General features: G+C 37.6%; 1 protein-coding gene across 1 annotated transcript in view; it reads left to right on the top strand.

Annotated features, from left to right (window-relative positions):
- The first annotated feature begins 2,813 nt into the window (after window positions 1–2,813).
- The window catches only part of LOC306854465 (nuclear receptor-interacting protein 1-like), a 34,877-nt gene continuing 15,349 nt past the window's right edge, over window positions 2,814–22,341 (top strand). Inside the window, exon 1 of the mRNA XM_079392502.1 lies at window positions 2,814–3,036. The gene's annotated coding sequence lies outside the window, so the exon portion shown is untranslated. The remainder of the gene's footprint in view (window positions 3,037–22,341) is intronic.

Raw genomic sequence — 22,341 nt, 5'->3', positions numbered from 1 at the left:
CATATCCTTGTTTGCACCTGCCTGCCCAGGGAGCCTTTGCTCTTCCTGGTCATTGAAAGTTCAAGGGAAATCAGCGCAATCAAAGGTCATTGTCTCCTGGCAGACCTAATGTTTCCCTTTGTGACCGTCACATGCTGAGGCCAAAGTCTCTTTGTTTTTGCCTCTGCTCTCTGGTCGGGGATCAGTGTTTGAGCCACTAGCCGTTTCTAGAATCACACAGAGGAAATGGATGTGTTATTTAAAACCATTATTATACTTTAAAGGAAGCATAATTGCATGACTTTGATTTCGCTGTGATAAAAGGGGGTTTTGGTATCTGAGTGCTGGTAGAATATTCTATAAATATACACAAATGAATTACAACCAATTTGTTTTAGTTCAAATAAAATGATACTCCTACAAATTTTGGGGGTAGTGCATTGAGCATCTCATCATTTAATGTTCTAAATTAATAATAAAACCCACTTGGTACACTATAATGTCAAAAGTATATTGTCGCCCAGAGATATAAGTTGGAGATATAGTATATTCTACATACCTTTATACATACAGTATACTCCCATAAAGCAGTACAGCAAATCTCAGTTACATGATTGTTTGTATTGTAAAACGCAAGCTGTATTATCACATAGCTCTCTATATAAATGCTCCCAGCTCTAATCTGCTAAATGCTACTATAAGGCATGAAGATATTAAGCTATTATAAGCATTAACATCATGATTTCATCAAGAACTGTACTCATCCAGAGTGAGCAAAAAGGCTGGTAAAATCACTCTGGACCCCTCACATCCAGCACACAACCTCTTTGAACTTTTACCATCTGGTCGACGCTACAGAGCTCTGAGCACCAGAACGACCAGACACAGGAACAGTTTCTTCCCTCAGTCAATACATCTCATGAACACTCAATAAATAAACGTAAAACACACAACTAATACATTATCCATTCACCACACTCACTTATTTTATTTTCTCATTTCTAATTTGCACATACTTGACCTGTACATACATAGTCGCCTATATTATATATTATATATTGTGTATTTCTTATTTTTTTTTGCTGCTTGTACATTGGTCATTGGCTATTTCCTGTTATTTTGTTTCATTACCTGTGTCCTGTCCTGTTACTGTCCTTCTGTTGCACTGTGGAGCTTCTGTCACTACAACAAATTCCTTGTATGTGTAAACATACTTGGCCAATAAAGCTCATTCTGATTCTGATTCTGATGATTTTCTGTAAAGATGCTTTGAAACAATGTGCATTGTGAAGAGCGCTGTACAAATATAAAGACTTTATTTGGATAGTAATTTAACATTTCACTTTAAATCTTTATCTTTAACCATATCTAGTCAGCGAACTCTGAAAATCAGTAAACATCACACATGAGCAAAAGGTTTTTCTCACCGCTTGTCACACAACAGTGAAACATGTGACTGTCTTGGGAGGGAGAGGGAATCTACTGTAGTAAGGTGGGGCAGCTGGGATGTTAACATCTCTTTGTATGCAAGAGAAAAACTGTGAAAAACTTGATGGCTGATACTATGTCCCATCAGGATATAGCCCATCTGTAACCCCAGCGGGGCATGTTTACTCCAGCCAGAACTGTTGACTGGTCATATGGGGTCCCAAGAGGTGTGAACTTGGTGTAAAAGCTGTGTCTTCTCAAGGCACAGAAAGGCTGAACTAGGCAGGCTGTGACATAAAACGCTGTTTTTTTTTAGTTTAATATTTGTCACATTCATTTTTACTATGACAAACAGATTTTAGACAATATGTCTTCTTTTTGATAATGTTTTTGTAATATCTATGAATTAAAATTCAAAATAACATAATGTAACATTTTCTGACACATCTGCGATAGATAGATAGATAGATAGATAGATAGATAGATAGATAGATAGATAGATAGATAGATATTGCTTTATGCAAATTGCAAAAAAAAGGAAAAAGCACTTATGGATTAAAGTATTGCAGGCATGAATTTACAGAGTTCAATCTGAGAGTCTTGTGTGATCCTGATTACATGTGATCATACAAACCATGATCTGATTTAAAGCACAGAGTTAGCAAGAGGACAAATAGTTAAGCTGTGGCTTTAAGGGTGTCGTCCATTAGCATTGGGAAGTCCGATTCAATTCAGCGATTCGATTCGCTCGGGTGATTCTTTGTAGTGAGCCGATTAAAACGATTCAATAATTCATTTGAGTCATCACTCAAAAGTCTTCCCATTAAGTCATTTTACACTTCTTTATTTTGTTGTTATTGTTATAAAATATAGTTAAATATGGGTAGAACTGTTTATAGCTAAATTTATTATTAATTATATTTATTGTGTCAAATGTTTATGTTAATGTAATCCACCCCACAGATTTTCGAGAGGGGGTTCAGCGAAAAATAGTGAGCGCATGGAAAAACATGTTTTCTTTCTCTTTTCTTGTTTAACAGACCACTATTATTAAAATTAAGTTAATTTACTGTCTGCGACTATAGTGCTATTAAAAATGCAAGCAAACATAATCTTTTTTTTTTTTTTTTTACCTTTGTTTATCTTGAAACTAGCTATCCTGAGACCTCGCATAGCATGAATGTTAATTTACTATTTAGTAAGAAATGCTAAGTAATTATGGTGTTTTGTTGCAACTGTGGTTAACATAATAGACCTTTTTCATATTAAGGTACACTTAAGTGATTTTCTAACGAATCGGTTCTTCCGAATCAGTACAAGAATGATTCTCTCGCGAATCGGATCTCACTAGCGTCCATGAGGGTAGGAGGAGTGAACATGGCATTGCAAAGTGCCGGGGATACCTTGAATAAGCAATTCAGTCAAGCGACTTACTGCAGGACTCAAGAGCACAAGAAAACCGCACATGTGGGGAATAGACGTTGTCAGCCCCATTCACCTTTCCGTTTTTTTTTTTTTTTTACATCTCAATTGTTCGTAAAGAGAAATATAATATACGTGTCTCCGACTATTCCCTGAATGCAGCATAATTTTCAACGGGATTCTTTTTTTTTCACCATCCGCGCGCAGGTAAGGCTGGGTGTGAAAATAAGATTTCTGGTAACGTTATATTTATTTATTCGTTTGTTTTATCCATGCATTAGCAGCAAAGCTAGAATCCGCTATGTATTTGAATGGTTTGTGCATATATATATAAAATAAACAGGGGATATATAAACAGGGGATATATGGGGTGGTGGGAGCTGACGTTTCCATTTTGAGTCTTCATTTATTTCATTGAATGTTTACATGCGGGCATGCGCGTATAATATGTGCGTTACTTATTTATTTATCGAATTTTCTTTATGCATGTGATCAAACGATTACATGAAAGCGACAAGGACTTCCTTTATAAGCATCCTATACCAGAATTTAAGCTACTTGAGTACATTTATAGAGGGTGCTGGCAAGCACGTGAAATGTGATATAAAAGAGTGTTGTGCTAATAGCAGCCGAACCGAGTTAAAGCACTAGATACATTGTTACTGTCGCTGTGATAAGAGGATGAGTCTGGCACCTTGCTTCCCTCATGTTTAGTCTAACCGAGACTCTTCGAAGTGTTTGTGTAAAATCTTTCAAGTGATCCAAGATCTTGTGAACGTGAAATGATCTTTCTCATGCAATCTAGTGTTTATTCGTTCTGAAAATATTATTGTGTTTAGTGGCTTATGAGATGTGTAAGAACATCATATGTTTATATCATTTTTTTCATCATGTGGATGATAGTAGCTACTTAATGTTTTTGGATTTAAAGGTGAACTGAGTTTTTTCTTTTTTTCATTAGCAAAGTTTTACAAATTAACTGAACTTTTGAGAAATAGCGTTAAAATGATGTACACTGATATGATGCTCAAGTCATATAGTGTATGCCTTAAAGCAATGCTGTTTTATTCTATGTTGAGGTGGTCGCCCCAATGGGCGCAGCCATGTTGATATCACATGACCCACTGTCATCTCATGCAATTGAGTTATTTCTACTATTAATAATATTTACTTTATTTTATACTTTTAAAAAGTAGGTAGATGTTTTGCAACGCATAAACATTAAAGAAAAAAAAATTCTTTGAAATGCCAATGTTGGTCACTGTTCCACGGAGAGAAATCACAATAGTTCGTCAGCTGTATTACAGCGTGAATCACCAACAATGCACGCAAATGCATTGTGATTGAATCCAAGAATATGTATTATAAGTATTTATATAGTTAGTTTGAAAAACAGAAAAACAAAAGATAAACATTTAGTGTAGCGGCAGCAGTTAGTAAATATACTACACGTCTCCAGGCCAGTAGGTGTCAGTATAATGTTACTGAGTGTACCTTTACATATTATACATTTAGGCCTCTGGCTTTTGTTGTGTTTCTTAAATCAGCGTGGAACTGTGAACAACAGCAGGACCTGAGGTATATAATGTTCAGGGTGTTGACTCATAGGCACTTTAGAAAAAAATATACCTCATGACATTTGACAGTATTGAATGAGCATGGTGCTGTGTCATTAGCCCAGATGTATATTATGATCTGGAGACACTGACTTTTTTTTTTTTTGTTTTACTATTTTTAATGTTCATTTTTATGTTTGCGTAAAGCATGACTAAATCAAAACCGCAGCGGTGGTTCTATTTTTTTACATCAGATCAGACCTTACTCTTTGCTCTGGCCTTAAAAAGTCCCAAATGTTTGCATTTCGGGAGGAACAGCTTGCTTAAGATCATGATGACATGTAACCCAAAAACCTGACTACCCACTCACATTATGTTAAAGCTTACTTTATTATGTTGTGTGGGCTTGTTTAAAATGTTGCTCTTAGCCTTTCTTAAAAGGCTGTGTGGAAAGCTTTTATAAACGATCTTGTCACTGAAGTCTAGATTAAAAGAGGTGAATATCTTGTATAGTGATAACAGCCAGTTAATACTAATATTTGTGCACTGAATTCCAACTCAAGTTTTCTGTATTTGTAAATGAATCATTGCTTGTAACATCATTTGTTATTCAAGGGCTAGATCACCCACAAATGAAAATCTTTCAACATTTATTTACCTTCATGTCATTCCAAGACTTTCCTTTTTCTGTGGAACACAGAAGATTTAATTTCATACAATGAAAGTCAATGGCATTCCATGTTGTTCTTGACCCCATTTCCTTTCGTTGCATTGACAAAAGCTGTTCTTTAAAAAAAAAATTTGTGTTTCACAGAAGAAAGTATAAGTCATACAGGTTTGGAATGACTTGATTTGCTAACATTCCTGTTCATTCAAGTTCATTTTTGCTTAGTTTTGTTTTTGATTATGCATAGAAGTGCTTGTGGTCTTTTCTGTATATGGTTGGACTCCCAAATGATGCTCACATAGTCCTTACGGAGATGTTTGCCAACTCTTGCATTGCTTTTTTTGTTGTTCTGAATAATATTATGATGTCAGTTCATCGTATTTCAAAGCTCAGGTAACTGGACTTTGACAGAGTATGCGGTTGGCATAGAGAGACAGAAATACTCCTGTCGTTTTGCACAGGGCGGAACAGTAAATGCCATCTGACCATGTGGAAAGATAGCCAGAATGAAGAAATGGAGGGATGGAGTGAAAAGGTGAAATGTTTGTGTGTGCGCGTGTCTCCGAATGGATGGCTGGAAGGGGTTCATTGTTCCTGAGATAATGACAGGATCATCTACCAGACAGGAGGTCATCACGCCCCTCAATCATAACCCATAATTGATTGACCATAATGGAGATTGAAGTACATTATTCATAGTTTGCAAGGAAAAAACTTACAGCCAGCCCACTGTGAGATCGGGGTCATATAAATCAGGAGGAGATGTGCTTGCGCAAGCAACGGTTTGTTGAAGAGACAACCGGCTGAACGTGATCTTGTAAACATCAGAGATCAATGAGATCTCAGCAGTGCACCAGCTTTAAGAAAAAGACATTTACAGTGCCTCTTAAATTGGCTTGTGTTGTGGTCCGTGGGGGGGGGGGGGGGGGGTAAAAAAAAAAAGACAAATGCAAGCAAAGAGTCCTGTATTAAACTAATGGCGTAAGCAAAAGTGGAGGGCAAAAGGAAAGAAGCATCTTAAATCATGTCTCCGTGTGCCAGCTCATCTATCAGCAGTATTCCACAGAAATGATTTTTCCATCTGTAGAATAGAAATGTCCCGAGGCGAGCGATGTGTATCAGTGATGTTTTTATAGAGTAGGCCAATATTAGGCACGTGTGCAGCTATCCTTAACTTTGCATGCATTAAGACTCTCATAAATCAGGAGCCAAACTTAACAGGTTGGGTTTGAATGCATTTCCTTAAAATCTATGGATTATTTGAGCTATTTATGTCCGTAATCTACTTTTTTTTACAGATTCCTATTTAGTTTTATAGACGTGCCCGCTGAAGTTTCCACGTATTTCTGTAGAATCGGAATGACATTCATTCATCAAGTTCTACACATGCTTCACCCCTCACATAATCTTTTGTGATATTTTCTAGGTCACATTTTTCAGACATTTGATTATGGATAGGTTATGTATTACATGTCCATTGAGGTTTCAGCATCAAGATTTGAGATTAAAGTATGTATAAGCGCTGTGACTAGTGAGCATTTCTAGTGCACTACAGAACATTTGCCTCGCTATAACAATAACACAATGTAGAGGTTATGTATTTATGTGTGACCCCGAGGTTGCGTTAGACTTTAATTTTGTCCGTCATTTTGACGGACAGGGTCGTAAAAATTCAGTCATAATCTATTATTACCCGTAATTGTAATTTTCATATTTTAAATGATAATAACCCATATAATTGCTTTTATTTTTGTTCACGTTTTCATTTTTTGATAATGAACCTAATGGACGAGCATATAGGCATTTATTTATGAAGAGAACAGATGAACAGAGACTGCGTCACTTTTCAGTGACAGCGGAGGACACTAAAAACAACAAAATATGTTTTAATAGATTCTTATTTTTATGAACCAATATCGCTTCTTAACTCCCAATCAATGCTGTTTTCATTTGATGAATGCACAGTAGGCAATAGGCTAAGCTTTGTGCGTTGTTACTTTTGATATGAAATACAGTCTCAGATTTCAAATTCTGTCAATTTTATTAGGAAATTCAAGCAACAAATACCGTTTTGGCGCTCTTTAATGTGGTGGCATGATAGATCGCTGTAGACCCCTCGGATCAAGCGATTCGATTTACTACTAGCTACTCGCCTGTGCGTAATCAAAGGCATAGCAAAAGACTTTTATTTGTGTTCTGGAGACGATTGTGCGCTCTGCTGCCTCACTGGAGCACACTCGCCACCAACTGGACAGGCCTAGGAATTACAGTTATGAATTACACTAGATCACCCTCAGTGTAATCTGCCAAAGTGATGGACGGCCTTCAGATTTTTCCGGCACTGCTAAAAAGAATTCCGTCAATTACTGAGAATTTTCGGTTAACACAACCTCTTGTGTGACCTGACCACATAAGTTACATGAATGGAACACCCACATCTTAACAGCCAGTCAACAACTAATGCATAGAAATAATTTTTTGTGTGTACATCACAATACATAAGAAACTATCGCCCACTTCCTTTTCCTCTCAACTTTTACAGTTTTAGAGGTATTGTAGTACGTCAATGCCCCAGAAGTATTTTAAAGCAGCTACCCATATGCATGCTTTCATATACCAATAAAAGCTCCATTAAACACATTTTTACCATATTAAAATCCATAGCACAGAATTTTGCACATTTTCCTTCAAAATCAGTGTAGAAAACGTAAAAAACTCCTGCAGATTCCATCTAGGCCTACTTATAAATGTCACAGCGACTTTTAGAACTTTCACTCTTTGTTGGTTTGGATGTTGGCTGATTCTGAAAATATTTTCCAGAAATATTCACCAGAACCACTACATTTTGGTTCTGCAGTCAGTTTTGAATTAGAATGGCAGGTTGACCCGATCATTTCCAACATCTATTGCCCTGACTCCTGCGTCTAGGTCTCTAGACAGCTTTAATGGCTGTGGGGATAAAGGTTTTCGCTGGTCACCATGTGGCAGGATCAGCATAATGGAAGGCTTGAGAGGACGCAGTAGGGGCGATAGTTAAATTGGACTTAAGACTGTTATTCAATGGTGTCTTAATTTAACTACCCTGGGTTATATGAAGCAGAGCCCACTGAGAAAAGTGGCTCACTTGAATGCCAATCATTCCTCACCGATCCTGAGAATTTTGAAGGTTACAGGGCTGTCCATGGCTGGGCTGACGGATTGATGTATGTCCCCTGTCGAGCAGAGAATTCAGAGTCCAAGGCTGTCGCAGTGCTGTCCTATTAGGGGGGATTGTCCTTCACAACTTCTTAGCCGCCTGTCCTTTCTGGAGCCTACAGAGCTCAGACAAGGGCATTGTGTCTGCTACAATAAGCTGAGCTGTGGAGTGCTTCACCCTCACATAATTATATGGCTTTAATGCAAGCATCTTTCACCGTTCATCCACTCACACCAGCAAGCACAAAAAGAGCGGCGTTGTCAGAGAGAGTCGCTGGATGTATCCCTACTTCATTATGACTTGCTCTTCAGAGGGCTTTTTTAGAAATTAAATTGCTTTGGCAATTAACTAAAAGGGGATTTTTAGAATTGATGAATGACTGAGAAGATTGATATATGGCGAGAGAGGACAGCAGCATGTGAGATGGACGTGAGGCTGAGGTAATGGATTTATCACCACGTTGAGAGCCGCATGAAAGGTGCGAGAATCACTGTACCCACATTTTGGGACCATGACGGTCTCATGATCGTACTCTTTGTGCTTGAGACTGGTTTCTGCCAGGTTCTGTGAAAGTAAAGTCTTTCCAAGGAGCTCTGTGGCGACATTACGACACGGGTGATTTCACCGGCTGCATTTTTGTGTACCCAGTTCGATAAGATATGAGGTCATGCTTGCTAGATGTCGTTAGGAAAATCTAATCCAACGGTTGCCTGCCGAGACAAAGACGGCTCTGTGGTGAGCAGATCAAGAAAATAATGCACAGCTTGAACTTAGACCTTCAAGGTGTTTCTTAAGAGTTAATTAAACAGAATTCATTGCCTGGTAATCTATAACATATGGTGAGAAAAGATTGTCACCACTTTGAATACAAACGCTGGGTATTACCGTCTGCTCGTACAGCGCATTGGCCTTTTCAGAGTTTATATTAGGGAAGGATGTTTGATGATATATTATGTGCCACGGTGGAAATGTGTCAGCGGGTAGATATTCTGCTGTACTGTGACTATATACAGCCTGAGTTTAAACCGATATATGTGCGTATATGTTTAATTTATCCTGTTTAAGACTTCAAATGTGGCTCATTAAGTCATATTTACAATGTAATATTTTTTTTCACTCAAGTGTTCTATTATGTAACTATTCCATATTATTTATTATCCAAACTATATTTAGCCTGATTTTTAAAATATCTATCTATCTATCTATCTATCTATCTATCTATCTATCTATCTATCTATCTATCTATCTATCTATCTATCTATCTATCTATCTATCTATCTATCTATCTATCTATCTATCTATCTATCTATCTATCTATCTATCTATCTATCTATCTAGAGTTTGGACTTTCAACAGAGGGAAAGATTTTCTTTCTGCTTTATTTTCTAATAGTTTCTCCATTCTTGACAGTCACTGTCAGTTTTCTCAAATGGGTCTCTCTACAGCTAGTAAATTAACTTCTTATTGCCAGAGGCACTGAGAATGAGAGGAAACACCATGTTCAGCCAAAATAATATGTTCTTTAAAGACATTTTAATATTTTCTTGTATGCTTTGCTCATTTCAGAGTTAAATACCATTGCTGTTATTTCCAAAGGCGGCTGAAACTGAAAAATAGATGTGCTGTTATCAAGAAAGATATTCCAGACAAGTTCTGTGGCAGTACGGGCATCACAGAGAAGTGTTCAAGGTTTTTGAAAATGTTTGAACAGTCAGAGAGTTCATGGTCAAGGACTGTTTAGCGTGAGTGTCTGGAAAGTCCTCTGGCCATGATTTGGCAGAGAGCGAGCGGTGATGGGCAGCGGATCCACCGCGCAAAAGCATAAACTGGGCTAATCTGTTACTGAGCAACAGCAGGCACCCCTTCACAACACGTTGTGGGTGTGTAGTTCATGCCGTTACCCGGGGGATGCGGTTTTGTTGAGTTCAGCTCATGGCACATTTTTTTTGCCGTAGTCTGGTTGCCCTCCGTGTTTGGACTGTGGAAGGAATCTGCGGTGATGGAGAGACAGAAAGACGAGGGACAGCTGGGTAAATATTACAGTCCTGTGTTTTCAACAGGCCACTTTGATATGTTAATTCTTGGTGCTTTTGCATCGCTAGAGAGGTGTAGTCTTTTTGTTGTGGTTATTTGTGCTTTGTTTAAAGGTTTTATTGGCGCTTTGAACAAAAAGTGTCACCTCATTCATCACAAAGGGGCAGCTGTTTTTCCATTTGATAGTCATCAGTAAATCAGAACATTACCCTTCCCCCAAGTAGCGCATACTAAAGACAGAAGCTCTGCGAGAACTTGGAAGTGGCGGACATGTCTTGGTCACACCGTTGAGGATGACGCTATCGTCACCCTCGCTCACGGCCTCAGACCTGACCCAGAGGGCCAGATTGTTTCCCACCAGGATGAGATAATTATCATCCAGGCTGCTTTGGAACAGCACTTTACTGTTCGTTGGTGTATTTTTAGCGGGCATCTCCAATAATGGGGGCTGAAACCTGATCCAGCTTGTTCTGTTGAGTGGATTAAGGCCGTTTGGTGGTAGTGTGTCATCCGCAGTTCAAGGTTGACATCCACTTTAGGAGTCACGCCAAGGTCAAGCACGATTTAATAAGCTGTTTTGTCAGGTCGGGACACATGATCTTCCCTCGACCAGTGATTTGGGTTAATTATGAACAATGATCTCTCCGGAGCTGAGGTGAAAACAAGGCTCCAGGAAGAAAGCTGTGTGTGTCAGATCACCTGAACACATGATTTGTTATTTGTGGAAGATAACAGCCTCAAGTAAAGCGTTAGGCCAGACTGTTTAAGATGAACTGAGGTGAAAGTGATCATTATTATCATTGGGGGGTGGGGTGGGGGGGGGGGGGGGGGGGGGTAGTAAATGTGCTGTGATTTTGAACTTTCTATTCATGGATTAATATTGAAAAGCTAAAATAGTTTCCACTAAAATATCAAGTAGCACAACTGTTTTCAGTTTTGATAATGGTGCTGTCAAACGATTAATCACATCCAAAATAAACATTTGTTTATATAATATATATATCTGTGTGTGTGCTGTGTATATTTATTATGTGTATATAAATACACACACATGCATGTATATATTTAAGAAAATAAGTTATGTTTTAAATATATTTATATATAATATAAATTATATGAATATAAATATATGTAAATATTTTTGAAATATATACTGTGTGTGTGTGTATATATGTATGTGTGTGTGTGTGTGCGCGTGTATGTGTATATATATACACACACACACACACACACAGTACACACTCATATATTATGTAAACAAAAACTTTTATTTTGGATGCCATTAATCACTTGACGGCACTAATTGATGTGTTTCTTGAGCAGCAGATCAACATGTTTGAATGATTTCTGAAGGATCATGAGACACTGAAGACTGGAGAACTTATGCTGAAAATTCAGCTTTGCCAAAAAATTATATTTTAAAATATATTACAACAGAAAATACATATTTTAAATTGTAGTAATATTTCACAATATTACTGTTTTTGCTGCATTTTTTTTTATCAAATAAATGCAGCCTTGGTGAACATAAGGGACTTATTTCAAAAACATTTAAAAAGCTTACAGCCCCAAAGTTTTGAACTGTAGTGTATATTTATGGAAAATGTATAATATCTGCAATATGTTAATAAAATATTATCATTTTGTTATTGTTATTATATAGGCCTATAAAATAACATTATTCATATACTGTTTTAGATTACATTAGTATATAGTATAAAACCATATAGTACATCTTTTTTTTTAATCTAGTGACTTCCTCATTTTGTGTGTGAAAAATTTATATTTGTATAATTTGTATACATGTAAATGATTGGGTTTCCATTGGGTTTTTTCCACAGCTGTCAAAAAGCCCATATTGGTAGTTAAAGAAGTTGAATATTCAGAAGGACATGTTGAGACATGATGAGAGCCTGGCTATTTAAAGTGTTTTATGATGTATCCCACCAACAAAGTTTTGCTCTAAAATGCCATTACAGAAAGGATTTTCTAAAACCTCCCATTGAAAACTTCAGACGCTTTAAAAAAAAAAAAAAAAAAAGATCGATTTGGTCCTTTCTTCACCATGCTAGATGGGCAGACTGATGTGTTTGTTCTTAGCACAAACCTCATGGTAACTTTTTTGCTGTGTTGTGTTCATTTGTGGCATCAGCAGAAAGGAACTAGAACACCGAATCAGAACTGCTACGCTAGGGTAGAATTATTTGGGCCAAAGTGCTCAAAATGGAGGCCACTTGTTGGATTGTCAAATTTTGCTGATAGCAGAACTTTATTGTTTTAATCTGCACATAGGAGTTTTTTGTAGGTGTAAACATCTATATTTTGACACACTATTGACCTAAGTTCTGGTCTCACTAGCACAGTATGTTACATAAGTTGTATTAGGAGCCCACTTACACGCAAATCGATCTGTTTTCAGAGCAAATCTAAGGAGATTTGCGATAATCTAAAACGACAGTTACGACCTTAATACCCTTTTGATACACGTCAACGTGACCCTGCGCAAACCAGACCTCAACTCCAGTCAACTGCAGTGACACAATTTCACATGTTGCAGTTAACCTCCATTTTATGCACAGCAGGCTGACAATTTTCAGCTTTTATGTGCCATTTTGTTGCTTATGCAATTGTGGTTCGCCTGACATTCGCAGCTAGATGCCTCTGATTTAGCTGGCCTGTTTTTTGAAGCGATATGCACTTTTTTGTGGTTTGACCTCGCTGATTAGGAGGAGATTAGAGCTGACCTGAAAACATTTGAATGGCATAAATAAGGGCAATGATATAATTGGCGCTCAGGTCTGCTCATCCACCATCCACCCGCTCGGTTGTGTGGGTGGCGAGGCTAGCAAGGAGAGCTGAAGGTGATAAAACATCCAAGTTGCCTGTAAATGAGATGAAGACTGGAGCAGCACCGGGTTCAGCCATTAAAGTTGTTTTATAGCAGCCTTGCGTACTCTTTCCCCCCCCTGAGGTGCACACACGTAAACCTATCTATCAAAGGGAATTGACCTACCTTTGAGTGATCACTTCACAAGACCTGCTGTTGTCATGAAAATATTCGCATGTCCTCCATGTTCACACCCACACCCCTAGTTCGCGCTAAAAAAGGGTGAACCTCCTTAAAATATGATTACGATTGCTCTAATTTCGAAACTTTGAACAAATGTGGTGCTTTGAAGTTACCTCATTGAAAAACAATACTATTATAGCGTATAAAACCCAAAATACGTTAATTTCGCAAACATTTTGTCATGGGCTAGCATCCGACAGGCTATTAGCACGCAGAGCTGCCGTATTTCACGTTTGAGTGACATTTATTTCTCTTTAATGCAATCTTCCACAGTGTTCCTAACCAGTTCGCCTGTATTCGGCGGATGCCCTTGTATGCCCTCGGTAACAGCGGATAGTGAAGCTGCCCTCTGAGCTCGTGGAACAAAGCAGAAAATAAAGTTGCTGCCTGCAAAGTGCTGCAGTGGGTGGCTTTAACATTCCCATCCACTTTCAGCTCCCGCTAACCTTGCTGAGCTCTGACATCATCCTGGAACAATGTCAGATCCATGTAGATGAATATAATTAAACAAGCGCTTATCATCCAGCCGGGGAAAGTTTAGTGGCAGGTCAACCATGTTTGCCTCTCTCTCGGCTGAAGGTCGGACGAGGGTTAGACAGGCAGTTTGCAGGCTGGGAGGTATGTGAAAGACAAAACACAGACTAGGCCAACACAGGAACATTTTCCAGAGCACAAAAAGTCTATTTTTACACTAGCTCGTTATTTACATTGAGCTCTGTCGGGCCAGACTATAATGGAAAATTGAGTACCAGTGTCAAATTTAACAGTATCTAAAATTCCACACTTATTATAAGTATAAAACCAAAATAAATTAATTTGTGATCTCTATTATTGTTGTATTAATATAGTTGTAAAAATAACTGAAGTCATCGTGTATTTTAGTGAAATCTATGGCATTTAAAAAGATTTTAAGACTTAACAAATTATATGGTAAGTCAAGCGAATTAAGTAGTATGTAGGTAATCATATTAATTACCTGATAGGAATTAATCAATGTATGCTAAAAACAACACAGTCAAGGTAATTCAATATCATTGTTTTGGCAGTGAAAGCATCGAATAGATATTTCATAGTGCTAGAAGTCAATATATTGTTTGTTCTATTTCCATATCAGTGAACATAAACCAATCACTGGTTGACAGTTCACAGTAATGTTTTGCAATTGATTTTGTTGTTCTGCCCATGGTAGACTTGGGGTGACTAGACATGTTTGTTGTATTCTGTCTGCTATGTTTTAAAATAGATGGTCTATGTAATGTAGCGTCTTTGGTTGTCTGTCAGCATCTCATGCCATTTGGGTCACATTTAAGATGATATTTTGAAGTTTAAAGTAGTTAAACTTTTTTAAAAATCATCTTGCGTTACATTCTATAGCACCCCATCCAGCTATTTTTGAATGCAAGAACATGTGATCTGAAAAGTTCACAGGTTTTATCACATATTTAATATCCCATTTCAAATACTCATCCATGCTGTATACACTGTTTTAGTGTGAATTAAAATAGACCACATTAACATATAGGTGACTAATGATGTTGATGAGTTGAAATTGAGAATAGTAACAACAAACACCATTTGGTACCAAACAAGTGAGTAAACGTGGCTCCAAAATGAGGCAACCTGTCACAGCCAAAGCCACGGTGTTAGGTCTCGCTTTGAATTCTATTGAGTACCATTTGCTTAAGATAGCGTGAGGCACAATATGTTACTTAATAAGGCAAGGGATTTTTAGAGTCCTCCGCCATTAGCCGCTGAAATAATCTCCTCCCTGAATGGGAAAAGGCAGCAGTGAAGGGAGTAAAAACGAGTGCACTGCATAGCCTTTGGATAGGAGCAGTATTTAATTAAGATCAGCCTGTCTCACATACATGCTGGCTGATAAGGGCTCCAAAGCACATCTGGCAATATGAGAGCTTGATCTCTCTTCGCTGGGGTTAATGAAGGTGGTCTCTGCTGAGTTATGTGATAAAACTCAGCTGAACTTTTCTTTTGTCCGGTCAAAAAAAGTGGAAGACTATATGTGACCTATTTTCTTCAGCAAAAAGCAAAGAGTCCCAGTGAAATAAGTTTAAAGGGCTTGGAATGGAATTCGGAATCTTGTGGAATAGAATTACATTGATCTGAAAGGTTATTACAAATATAAAAAATATGACATTGATTCAGTACCGTCTATAGGAAATATTTCTACAGTGTAACCCACACTGACTGGACGATATATATTTAATATTCTTTTTTTTGTTTTTTAAGTGATGATTTTGCTAGGTATGCAAATTATGATTTTGCAATGATTTTAATACCCTTTTTATGACCAGAAGTTTTCTAAACAGCAAGTATGAGAATGTTAAGACAGATGTTTTAATACTTTAAGATGTGTTTCAGACTCAAACTTGAGCAACAGAAAAATCGTAATTTTTATTTTGAATTTTTTAAATGCTATTTTCATTATTCAGCCCATAGAGAAAATGCATAACATAAAGAAATTGAAGGCATATGACAATATATAAAATATTCAATACATATTCTATATTTTATTTTATTTTATTTAATTTTTTTAAGCCATGTTGCCCAGCATTTTGGGCTGGTTCGTATGTTCTGTGATGTTGCCCTTAGTATTAAAGGGGAAGACAGACTAACTAATCAGCCTTTCTATTTTGACCGTGAACATAACCTCTGATCTCAGGGTCACCTAGTCTCGGTTCCTTATCAGGACCCCTGGCAGTTGTTCAGACCGTTGCCACATGAGAAATGGATACCACTATGCTCAAATATCATCCTCTTAAGAACAAGGATTCTCGCCTATGTGTTCGCCAATTTCAACATTAACAAGCTCTGTTTTTTACTTCTTGTCACGATATGTATATTGAGTGTTGTGAAAGGCAAATGTGTCCTAGCATTCCAGTGACTTGTGTAAACTTAGCTCCTCAGGCCAACCTGCATGCATAGTATTTTCAGATAAGATATCTGGCAACATGTTTTCAGCCATACCAGGCTGGGATGATGAACAACGCTAAATTCCGTCCCCTCCTGATCACCCTCCTGAAGTTAAACTAAAAACCGCTCTATGCAGGCTGAAGCACACCCAAGTGCAGGACAAGAACAGCTGGGTACCAGTGCGGCCACGATTGGCTGGGTGTAGGGTTTCATCTGCCGAGGTGGTCAAGTCTACTTCCTCGGAAGGGGGCCTGGGCCTCTGAGAATCTGTCATCGTTCACGTTGTAAAAGCTCTGCGTGTATCTGTTTTTGACCTCCCAGAAAAAGCCACCTATCTAGGGTGAGCATATACGAAGTGTTAATGCAATAGTGTTCAGAATAGTTCATACCATTCTTTGAGGTGGCAGGGTGGAATTATGAAAATGGTGTACATTTAATTAGTAAAAAATTAAAAAGGAAAATTTCTGAGCTGAATTTAAGAATTCTGGATGTAATTTTTTTTTTTAAATAATATAATAAATATAAATATTATTCTTAACAACTACAAAACGCCAAAACGTTCTGGCAGAAAGGGATGCACCTCAACATTTCCGCACCTCCTTTATGTAATTGGGTGGCATGGCATGCATGTCCCTGTTATGGATGGCATTCGAAGCAGAGAGACACTACATCAGTGTGCGTAAGCTATCTGACCTCCTTTTAAGCTCCCTTATACTTCGATTCCCTCCCATGTGCCATCTCTTAGACGATGCACTGCCTTCATATTGCAAATCGTGTCTTTGGCTAGACAGGCAGATAACGCTGCGATTCCTCTGTGGTGTGAGGTTAGAGGTACACAGGCTCTATGAAATTTTTCATCACAGGGACTGATAGCGCAGACGGCCTTTAGAGAAAGCCGGGATATTTGAGATATGTATCAGGGTACTGTGAAGGTTTTTTTTTTTTTTTTTGTCTTGCAGATGCAGTTCAAGGGCGCCTGCAGGCAGCCCGACCCTCGCTGTGCTTCTGACGCGACTCAAGGTCACGCACACTCACCCTCTGACATTCACTCACTACAGACAGTGAGAGAGAGAGAGAGAGGAAAGAGTGTGTGTTACTGAGAGAGCAAGTGGGGGAAGGGAGGGAGCGAGGATGGGGTTGCAGTAAAAGTCATCTTCCCCTGTGTGCTCTGAGTAAACAGTTCACTTTGCTCTGTGTGAGCGCAGCCAGGGCCTCATTTGCTCGGCCGTTTTTACTCATCTTTCCCATTTGCCGACAACTTGAGACATGCTGTTCTCTGGCTGCCTATCGGTAGGACCGTTTGTCACGTCAGGGGGTTTTATTTGACTTAAGTATGAGTTATCTCAAACTCGGCTCCGAAATTAATGCACCTTTAAATTCTGTGCTGTTTCAAGCCTTTATAGTTCTTTTATGTGATCAGTGCTGAGCACTCAGGATATTGAGATGGCATACGCTTACATTCTCTGCTAAACGGATGCTATTGTGATGTATATACAATACCACAGATGATATATTGATATTTTACCCAAAATAGAGATTGCAGTTTCTTTCATAGTCAACTAGTCAGAATAATGATTTGTATTAATGGCCTGGTTTGGCATGTTCACTACACGCTATTCGTAAAGGGATAGTGCACCCAAAAATAAAAATTCTGTTAGTAATTACTCACCCTCATGTCAGTTCAAACCCGTAAGACCTTTGTTCATATTCGGAACACAAATAAAGATATTTTTGATGAAATCCGAGAGCTTTCATAGACAGCAATGCAAATGACACGTTCAAGACCCATATAGGTAGTAAAGACTTCATTAAAATAGTTCATGTGACATCAGTTGTTCAACCTTAATGTTATGAAGCTACAAGAATAATTTTTATGTACAAAGAAAACAAAAATAATTATTCAACAATTTCTCCTCTTCCGTGTCAGACTTCGATGCGCGTTCACGACAGTACCGCGACGTGTTGTTCCATGTGTTGACGTCTATGCAGGCTCAGAAAGCTGTCAGATTTCATCAAAAATATCTTAATTTGTGTTCCGAAAATTAACAAAAGTTTTATGGGTTTAGAACGTCATGAGGGTGAGTAATCAATGACAGAATTTTCATTTTTGGGTAAACTATCCCTTTAAGGGACGATGATATATGTACATTGATCAACCAATATAATTGTAAGTATTTGTATTTTCTGTTTTCATTTTATTTTAGTTTTAGTAATTTTGTTATGTGACTTCATAATTAGTATTTTTAAACATTACTATTTAGCTTTATTTTTCAGTTTGCTTTTAATTTATGATTTAATTTCTGCATTACTCCAACTCCGATTAGCAATTTTTAAGAGTTTTAGTTCATGATAGCACTGCTTTAATGATGAATTGGAGACTTAGAAAATAGTTTGATTTTGCTTGGGCATTGCAAAGAAAAAATTGTAGACGTAATGTTGTTTAATTGTTGTTTAACGTAATGTTGTTGCATACAAAATATATTTATCAGCACAGCTGTTTTCAACATTGATAATAAGAAATGTTTCTTGAGCAGCAAATCAGCATATTAGAATGATTTCTGAAAGATCGTGTGATACTGAAGACTGTCGTAGCTGTTCACATTAAACAATGTCTTGAAGAAAAACAAGTGGATGCTTCTGGCACCCAGTGCTGGCAGTGGATTAAACGAATACGTAAATGGTAAATGGTAATCATATCATGGCTAGCACCAACGTAATTGCCTTTCAGAAAATGTGTTAGGATAACGTAGCGATCTTTGTCACCCAATTAATATTCATGAAGCAAGCCCAGTGTTTATATTATATTCCCACCACTTTTCAGATCATTCCTACACCCCTGGTTATTAGCATGCTAAAGCAAAGCACAGGTTAGCACTTTAAAACTCCTCTCAAGAAGGTTGTGTCCCATTTGTGGTGCCATTGTAAAAAATAAAATAATGGTTAAATGCTAATCGATTAGTCGGTTGTTGGATGACTAGTTAGTCACCCTAACCCAAACCTACCAGCAGAACATGGATTGATTGGCAGACATGAGCAAGGCCATGCTATTATTTGAAAGTATTTCTGCTACTGTTTGACGCTCATTAATAAATAACAAAACAGAAAATAGGACAAGAGGATAGAGGGAGAGAGAACAACTGTGTAAACGTTGCTTTTAAAGTGACAGCTTATCAAGGATTTGCTGAATCGTTTAGCTTTTCGTCTTGCATTATCACCCCCCCCCCCCCCATTAAGTTTTTAATCCAACTTCATTACTGCTAATTAGCAACTGTAGGACTGACAGGCTTCGCCATGTCCATCCGTCTGTGTCAGGACAGCTATTGCCTCTCCTGAGTTGTTCATTACTTTTGTCTTTTTCAAGTCCTTCAAAAGTGCTTATTATTTAAGTCAAACCGATGGAAAGTGTACTGTCAGCTCTTTTGGGAGTGGGCCGTAGTACAGAGCGCAGGCCAGGAACACAGGAGGGACAGTTGGAGATACATAAAAAGCCCATGTGCGGTGGCGGCCTACCGCTAGCTGCTCCGTGGGTAGCCGCTGCGCTTTTTAGATGCTGGGTTACCATGACGATCAGAAAAAGTATAGCTGCTTCCTGAGGGTTTATGATGGTACTTTTTTTGTATACTGTATGATCATATTCATATACATATGTCAGTGTTTTTTGTAAGAGATTAAAACATTTATTCAGCTAAATTGACATGAAATTGATAGTGTCTATTTCAAATAAATGCTGTTCTTTCTATTCATCAGTGTTTACAATAATACATATATTTTTGCACACAAATATTAATCAGCATAACTGTGTTCAACATTGATGATAAAAAAATCAGCATATTAAATCATGTGACACTCAAGACTGAGTAATGACTGCTGAACATTCAGCTTTGCCATCACGGGAATAAATTACTTTTTAAAAAGTTTACATAATATATATTGTGTGTTTTGCATGCACTGACATTGTAATATGGCGATTTCCTCAAATGTATTACTGTTTGACATTATTGCATGAGGAATGTCTTGAAGAAAGCTAGCAGGAAGTTTTTAAATTTAGCAGATGGATGGTAGTGTATTATTCATGACACCTACATGACACAAAAAGGGAAGAAACCTGCTTATGTAACTTGTCAACACATCTACAGTACATCCAGCTTTACTGCAGTGTCAACTTGTAGTCCTCATAGAATTCACTATAAAAAGACCTATATTTGATAAGCCCCTGGATCTCTGGAAATACGACATAAATCTCACGAAATATGGAAATGCCTGTAGGGATCAACTTCCCATCTAGTAGTATATAACATGGTTTGTTGACATGCTTTTAAATAAAACGCATACAGTTTTAAATGAACTGCTTAGATCAGAAATACTACAGCAGTGGTACTGCATTTGCACTGTACTGGTTACATATTGAATTGAATCGTTTTGAAGCTTTGCAATAAAGCTGCAGTTTTGGTCTTATAAGGAGTTGCCTTGTACCTTGTCTTAAGTTAACAGTTGTCTCTGTTCGGTCACATCCTTGAAAACTCTCTGCCCCTTCACTAGACTCATGTGTTTGGCTCTGATGACTGCAGAGACTTTACTGTGTTAATAACTTCTCTCTCATCTAGGGAAAAGGCAGGGGACCGAGGCACTGTCTTCCTTTTAATGTGCTGGCTTTTCTTCAATCATTTAATTAAGAAAAGGAGCGATTATTCAGCCTCGAGTCAGCTGCTTCTCCCTTCCAGCGCCTCATTCATCTCTGATTAAACTTGTAGCATTCGGTAACTGTACTTGCCTGCTCTTTCTGGGGCATGTGAAACAGGAGGAGATTGTGACCGTAGAGAAAAGAGGAACCTGAGGTCTGTGAGCGAGTTGCAGGATAAGAAAATGGTCCCCTTTGGTCTCTTCAACTTGATAAAGACCGTGCTTGCAGCTGTGTTATCTCTTTTTGCGTTTAAGTTTGGGTTATCTCTTTTTCGGCAGCATAACCTGTCTGAGGGTTTCACTGCGTAGATTTACCCCCTTAATTAAGGGCTGACCCCTCATGGGAAGTCACAATAAAAGGTTGGGGTCTTTTCACTAATTACAGTAATCAAAATAGTTGACAATTTTATATACAAGGTTGCATTTATTTTCACCTGGTGCAAAATAGGCATTCACAAACAGAAGATGTGATTATTTGAGAGGGTAGAAGATACAAAACATTGACAAGCAAAAAATACTGTAATTATTTACACTACCGTTCAAAAGTTTGGCATCAGTAACATCTTTAAGAAATTACTAATTTTATCCAGGAAGGATGCACTAAATTTATCAAGTAAAAGTGTAGACATTTAAAAAAAAAAAACAAGTCAGTTTATACAAATAATCAAGCAGTACAACGTTTATTATTTAACATTAATAATAATAAGATGTTTATTGAGCTTCAAATCTTCATATTAGAATGATTTCTTAAGGATCTGTGAGACTGGAGTAATGATGCTGAAAATTCCTCTGTACCATCACAGGATTTTAAAATATATTAAAATAGAAATGTTATTTTAAATTGTAATAATATTTTACAATATTACTGTTTTTACTGAATTTTTTTATTGAAATTCAGCCTTGAAGAGCATATGGGACTTCTTTCAAAAAACATAATACTCTCCTTGTAATACACTAAAAAAATAAAAAATCTGTAAAATTTACGGTAAAAAATGGCAGCTGTGGTTTGTTCCTTTGTTATACACTGATAACCACCAAAACAGGTGGTGATGAGAGTCACATGACAAACAAAAGCCCATCTCAAGCAGCTTTTAAACACTAACATATATAGAAGGTGCACAGTGTCATTCACACAAACACTACACACTACATCATGGTAACACACAGGAAACTGAAATAATGCAATAAACATTAATTTAACAACATTAGATGTAACACAACTGTAATGTACACAACTGACTAAGAAACGTATTTGAAATGCAGGGAATTCTGGGAAAGTCAGTTATTCACTAAATTACAAAAACATTTTCACTCCCAAAAATATACTACTGTATACTACTGTAAAATTACATGTAATGTCCAATACCGTTTTTCACCG

Source organism: Barbus barbus (assembly GCF_936440315.1).
Source record: "Barbus barbus genome assembly, chromosome: 34".
Taxonomy (NCBI): domain Eukaryota; kingdom Metazoa; phylum Chordata; class Actinopteri; order Cypriniformes; family Cyprinidae; genus Barbus; species Barbus barbus.
This window is presented reverse-complemented; position numbering and strand designations above follow the sequence as displayed.